We start from the raw sequence: 7,674 nt of genomic DNA, 5'->3' as shown, positions 1-7,674 counted from the left end.
GAGCTACTTTCAAGATTTTGAAATAAACAGCGAGCTACTTGCACAAGCCAACATAAATTAAATAATACACAGTTATATTCGACATACAATACATGTATTTATTTTACTAATACACGTTCTATATATAATAAACTTATGACTTATAGTGCTAATACTTATGCATAACTACATCCATGTTCACACCTATCAATCGTAACAAAATTTTTTGCAGTCATGATGGCTAATCACAAGCGACTTAAAAAAACAACAAAACAGTAATAGTACATTATTATATAAATAAAATATGGGCAGATAAAAAGAGCATATTTAATGAGAAGGTTGACATTCTGACTCATCGATAATTTGTTTAATATTTGCAGTATAATTTGATACAGTCATTCGAATACAGTTATCCAAATGTATATCTGTAAGCCGATTGCGGTATTTATTTTTAATAAATTTCATATTGGAAAAAGAAGAATCACACAAATAAATTGAACTGAATAACGCTTTAACTTTCAACGCAACACGACATAAAACTGAATACTTATCTTTACTTACTAAAGTCCATATATATTTTGTATTTGAACATAACGGTTTTAAAGTCAAGTCACTTTGAAAAGCAATCAGTTCCATTTCTGTCACAGCAATGCCTTCGCCAAAGTTGTTCATAACACAAGTTGCAAACTGTTGTATATCAATGTCCATGAAGGGTGAAACAACAAATTGCTCACTAAAGCAATTTTGCTGAAATCCTTGAAACGATTTTTGAAGTTTTCCTTCAAGTTAGAAACTATTTCCATATGATATTTGCTGTCATAGGGCTCTAATAGATTTTTGGATATCTTTTCGGAAAGAATAGGAAAATGCTTAGTATCGCGGTTTTTTAGGTTTTGTTCCCAAAATTCAAGTTTGTAATAAATGTATTTATATCAGAAATCATTTCCGCTAATTCTTTATCCCTGCCTTGAAACTGCAAGTTAAGCTCATTTAATTTCTCTGTAATGTCCACTAGAAAACCAAAATCTCTGAGCCAAGTCGAATTTTCCAGTTCAGGAATCGGTTCATCGCGTTCTTTGAAAAATTGGAGTATAGCAGGCAGGACATCATTGAAACGTTTGAGCACTTGTCCTGCGCTTAACCATCGCACTTCAGAGTGAAGAAGTAGCTCTCCGTATTGACAGTCAATTTCATCAGCCAAGGTTTTAAATAATCTTCTTTGTAACGCCTGAGCTCTAATCTTGTTCACAATTTTCACCACCAGTTTATAACGTTGTTCAAGTTTAGAAAATTTCCACATAATGCTTGCTGATGTATAATACAGTGGTAACTAAGAAATTGGGGAAAACTTTCGTCCTTATGACATAGCGCCACGAGCCCCTTATCACAACCCACCATAGCTGGAGCACCGTCAGTTGTCAGGCCTACCATTTTTGATATTGGAATTTTCTCAGAAGAAATGAGATTTTTTAAATGAGAAAACAGCTCTAGCCCAGTAGTATGTCCTTTGAGTGGAATAAACTTCAAAAGATCTTCTTTAATTGTAAAATCACTAAAAGCCATCCTGACAAATATGGCCATCTGTGAGGCGTCAACTACATCTGTTCATCCATCCAGTTGCAGTGAAAAATAAATACAGTTATCTAAGTCACTTCTTAACTGTAAAAAAATATCATTGCTCATCACTTCTACTCGCCTCATCACTGTATTAGCAGAAAGTTGCATAGATTTTATAGCAGACACTATTTCGTCTTTATTTCTAAAGTTGGCGAATAAAGAATCTGCAGCTTCCAAAAATGCTTGTTTTATGATTTCCCCGTCTTCATAATTTTTTTTCTTTTGTGCAATTATCTGGGAAACACGATAAGATGCTTCAGTTGCAACCTTATTTTTGTCGATTGTTTTCAAAAATATTGACTGTTGTCCAATTAACTGGATTTTTAAATGTCTCAGTTTTTCTTTTCTGGTGGCAGAATTTAACGGGAATGCCTTCTCAAAATTCGAATGTACAGTTTTATGATGCCTCTCAATATTTCCTTTTTTAGGAACTGACACAGACGTATTACGTAAAAAACAAACACTTTTGCCTTTAACTTCTGTGAAGGAGTATTGTTCTTCCCATTCCGAATGGAAATGGTATGTCTTCGCCTTCTTACTACTGCTTGCCATAATGTTTCGAACTCTAACCCAACCGCTGCACGCAGAACTTTGATAATGCCATTCAGTATTAAACAGAGCGCAATGTCGACGTGCATTGCGTATATATAAAGCCAAAAAATTCTCGAACACGCTAATCGGTTCCAGCCGATCCTAGAACGGAGACGCGACTTCGCGTCGTGCTTGTCGGCGCGAAATCGCTTACCGCAGTGTTGCCGCTGTTTATCTGTTTATTATGAAAATTTCTGAAATTTGCTAATACTGGTATGATTTTCAGACTTTTGGATTTTTTGCAACGTGAGCAGCGCGAGCTACCATAATTGCCTTTGCGAGCTACCGGTAGCTCGCGATCGACGGGTTGGCGACCACTGCTGTAGAGGAATGGAGAGCGGTAGCAAAGAGCATATCTAGCTCGACCAAGGAGGTGATTGGCTACTTACTGAAACAATCCGCAAAATAATAGCTTGATGATGAATGTAAAGAGTTTATTAGCGCCAAAAATGAAAGCTGGCGCAACTTTATAACGAGCGGTACCCGCAGAGCGTGAGCGGAATATGTTTCAGAAAGATCGGCAGCTAGAAGAGTTATAAATAAAAAGAAAAAAGGATCCATAAAAAATAAAATTAAGGAAATAGAATTAAATGCAAAGTGTAACGCGACTCAGTTTTATCGGAAAATTAAAAACCAAACGACAGTATTTCAGCCTGGAATAAATATTTCCTTATCTGAAAATGGTGATATATTACAAACTGACCAAGAAATCTTAGAAAGATGGCGGCAACATTTTGTTAATCTTCTAAATAATAAGCATCAAAAAGAGCATTCACCTTGGGGGCCTATAGCTACAGCTGAAAACATCATCCCTCCACCAGAATTTGACGAAATTATCGTGGCCCTTAAAAAGCTTCGTAATGGAAAGGCAAGCGGCGAAGACTCTATAGCGGCTGAACTCCTGAAAGAAGGTGGTGAGGAGTTACATAAGTGCCTCCACCATTTAATAATAGTAGACGTATGAGAAAAAGAATCCATACCATCTGATTGGCTAGGATGCATAATCTTCCCAGTACACAAAAAAGGTGATAAGAGAGTATGCGATAATTATCGTGGTATCTCACTGCTTAACACGGCCTACAAACTCTTTATAAATGTTCTCTATGAACGAATGAACGAATATGCTGAAAGAATAATTCAAGACTACCAATGCGGATTTCGTAGAGGCAAGTCTACAATCGACCAATATTTTGTTCTTAGCCAAATGTTTGAAAAACACTATGAATACGGGCTGGATGTTCACTGCCTGTTCATTGATTTCAAACAAGCCTTCGTCAGTGTTAAAAGAGATAGGAGCCCAGCACATATTACTTATTCTTGGAATACCTGCCAAGCTAATAACTCTTGAACGCAACCGCGTTGTAACGCTATGAAAAAAGAAAGAACCATCAATGTAAGCAAAAACGTATTTACTTTAGCGCTTAGGTAAATAAGTCTTTAAAAGTGCTTGCAAAATGCTGTTTCCTTTCGAGGCGCACAAATTAACCTGCTTTGGGCTCCAGCTCTGAAATCGATCAGCCTCAGGCCACTAGTGGAGTTAGGTTTCATGCTACGTTGACCACTAAGCGAAATCCTTTTTTAGGACCACTGTTTTGCCACTGCAACTAGTTTCATCGCCTCTAACACTTTAATATTCGCGTACATTTTAAGCAACGCAGGTTGATATTTATCGCAGATTGTCGGTCATCAGCAAAAGTGTTTGTGCGCAAATTGTTCGGGTAGTTGTGCGACCCACCACTACGGCAAACAATAAACACTTCGAGAGCTTCAACAACAATAGCATCGCTTTAGTTAATATAGTAAACAAAAATCATGTAGGGACATTTACCGCTACATACCAACACTTCGCCATTACCAACTAGTGTAGCAGAAGCGTTGCAGCATTATCACCAATCATCACCAACCGCTGCCTACAGCAAAGGAGTAGTTTGTGTCAGTGCCAGCAACCGCGAAACAACAGAGCGCCCAATGCAACATGACAAGCAGCCAAGTGACCGACCGGCTGGCCTGCAAAATGTGAATGTGAATATGTGATCAACACTAACCACCATTCTAACAACCGACAACGACATTCCTGTAGACATCACCACAGCCGTCGTTACCAACGCTGATTATCAGCAACATAAATGAAGCGAACGATTTTTGTTGACCAGCAGGTGGAGTATGAAGATAAACAATAACGAAATACTTAGGCAGCAGACATGCTGTGGATGGCTGATAAAACCAACAAGCACAACCGGCTGCATATCAAAACTACTAACCGCGACCAACCAAGTGTGACTTATACGCCCTGTTGTTCAAATTGTCACTAGCAAAGTGTGAATATACTGAATTTATTTGTGTAGATAATTTTTTTTTTTTTGGTTTATTCAAAACTGTCAAAACCCTACTCAAGTTGGGATTTTATCTTCAGCACCAAAGAGCCTATCATTATTGCTATCAACAATGGTTTATAACAATAACAATGCAATATAAATTATAGAGTGGTCAATTTGTCGCATGAGTTTTGATTTGGACCTACGGCTGTGCTCGTCTCAGATGGCAGACGTTTTTCGAATTATTTTCGTAGCTAAAATATGCCTTAAACCGAATTTTGAATAAAAGTTACGCTTATCAAAAGACTGCATCTGTTGTCTGGGTGGGCGTGCCCTGACTCCTGTTTGACTAGATAAGGCAGAGAAGAATTCTTCTTTTATTTTTTTTTCCATACTTTGAGTTGAGAGTGAGCTTGGGAAATTTTATTTATTTTTGTTTTACTCTTTTCCGCCATTGACTGCCAATCAACCTGTTTGCTGCTTCCATTTAATACTTTACTCAAATATGCAACTCAAACTTGACTGTTTACTTTGGCTCTGATGAGCGCCCCAGTATGGTTCTCGTGCGCTTTGGTAGGGCAGGTGTGATGGCTGGTACTACTGGATGTCTATATTTGGTGTAAGGATTATTTACTAGGTTTGTTTTTATGATCAACAACATTGTCCTGTATTCAAAATATTTAGTCTTCATGAAAATTCAATGGAAATGAAGTTGACTTATTTGGAAGAATTTAATTTAATGGGAAAGAATGGAACAAGAGTGAATGACAATAAATCAAATTGAAGAATATTGAATGAAATTGCATACAAATGCTTGCAACGAAATTAAATGTTTAGAATTGGAGTTAAATTAAATTGAACTAAATATTACGCGGCCTCGGTAGCGTAAGTGCACTAGCCTGCCATCCCAGAGGTTGTGGGCTCGAATCCCACGTCAAGTAAGGTCCTCACACTTTTTCAAATTTACCTACTTTCCTTGTATCTAAAAAAAAACAAAGCTTCATTCCTCAAACCCCAAAACTTATCCTTTCCATCCTTACTCTCACATAATAGTCAGCGCATTATTTAGATAGTGGCTGCTAAAACAAAAAAAAAAAACCAAACAGTTACACATTGCATCAATGGCGCCAGCAAGAGGGCAGCCACGGTAATAGTGCAGGCACACCGAATTTAGCGAAGTCTTCAACCATCTGTGTGATCCTTCTGGAAGAAAAATGTGAAAGACAGATGGCGCTCCAAGCAGTAAAGAAGACGTTGTTCCTAAGCTATGACAGATGGGCATTCCCTCTATTTAGAACTGGTAGCGGCAGGCCAATCATCTACCCTGCCAGAAATCAAAATGGATTAACGAAACCAAAGCAAGAATGAGTCTTGTCGAAGCTCTATGCTCCCGAGAAGAGTGAACGAGGAAAGAAAAACAAAACAAAAATATTTTATAATTAAAGATAGCTTCTTTTGGCTTTCGAGCTATTAGAATTAGAATTTAGAGTTTTACATAGAATCCGAATCAGTTCGAAGCAAACTTGAGAAATGTCGTTCTATATAAATTAACCCACCCTAATGTAAAGGGTGGCGCAAAATTAATCGGGTGGCGCAAAATTAACCATTCAACTTTTTACTAAAAAAAAAAATATTTTTAATGACGGAAATCTTTATTTTGACCCTTACGTGCTCCATTGTTTGTCTGTTTGTATGCTGCAGCTGTCCAGCTCACAAGTGTCAAATATGATTGCCGTAGGACGATATTTGCAAATATTATAAATCTTTCCATAATTGATTAATTTTGCGCCACCTGTTACGTATATATTGTATTTTAGAACTGAAGGCGAAAAATTTACTCGATAACTAAAAAAAGGCCAGAGTGAGAAGAGGTTCCAAGGTGAGTGCTCTTTAGACGGAGCTCGCCCTATTCACGAAGAAATATAAAATACCCAGAGCTCAACTTCCCTCAATAGGGGATGCTCCGTTGGCACTTTCTGACAAGGTGAGGTACCCAGGCCTAGCCCTTGAGCGTAAGCTAACGTAGAAACCTAACATTGAGGAGAGCGTAAATAAGGCAACAATAGCCCTGTATGGATACAAAGGCGCTATTGGCAAAAGATGGGGCCTCTCGCCTAGAGTTGTATTGTTGCTCTATAATACCATTATAAAGCCAGTTTAGTTATATAGAGTCATTATCTGGTGGATCTCACTGAAGAGGATGGCATCGGGAAAGAATTGGAATTCAGTGGGGGGCTTCAAGCCACTAATACCTTAGCTCTAAATGTAATGTTAAATGTGGCACCTGTAGACATCGCGGGCAAAACTGCCGCTGCACCTACCGCAATCAGGCTGAAAGGTTCGAGCTTCAGGCTCGACCTCACTTGCGGACACCAAAGTATCTTTACAAACTTTAGGTTCATCCACCTGACAACGAATCGGTGTACATCCTCGCATAGGACAAGCGGAATTTTCTTCACGCACATTCCATCAAGGAAGGGACTGGCCGCAACACTTCGAGACAGAGCTTGGAGAACTTGTTCACGGATGGCTCGAAATCGGACAGAAGGATTTACGGATCACTACAGTGTGTTCCAAACAGAGGTAGCCGCAATTAAAGAAGCAGCTGATTGACTACTTACTTGCATAATAACTGTTAAGAAAGTAAATGTTTACTCCGATAGCCAAGCAGCAATTAGCGTCCTGGGCTCAATTGTGGTGCATTCGAAACACTTCAGGGAATGCCTGGTTTCATTTTCGATTGCATTCGAATTCTTTTACATAAAACTAATCTGGGTACCTGATCATACCGACATTGCGGGAAAGTTGGCCAGACAAGAGACCTGTGAAGTAATTGCCCGAAAGGAGAGGATTGGTATCTCTACTTCTGGAAACTTCTACTTTACTCCTAAAACGATGGGCTTTGCGTCAACTCAGCGAGCACTGGGCACTGGTACACAAACTTATAAGGTCGTGGAACCCTTCTGGCCACGTGTGGATCGGAGGCGTTCGAAGGATACTCTGCGGATGACAAAACGTCGAGGGTCACTCTATATGAGGTGTGCATGTCGTGAGACTTGGAATTACTTCGAGTTCTTTTAGTGACAGCTGTATGGAGGATGATGGCTTTTGATGAACATCAAAAACCAATTGGAACTGAAATAAGATAATGTAAATGGAGATGGCTTGGCCA

The sequence above is a fragment of the Anastrepha obliqua genome, chromosome 4 (genome assembly GCF_027943255.1).
Source record: "Anastrepha obliqua isolate idAnaObli1 chromosome 4, idAnaObli1_1.0, whole genome shotgun sequence".
NCBI classification, from domain to species: Eukaryota; Metazoa; Arthropoda; class Insecta; order Diptera; family Tephritidae; genus Anastrepha; species Anastrepha obliqua.
This window is presented reverse-complemented; position numbering follows the sequence as displayed.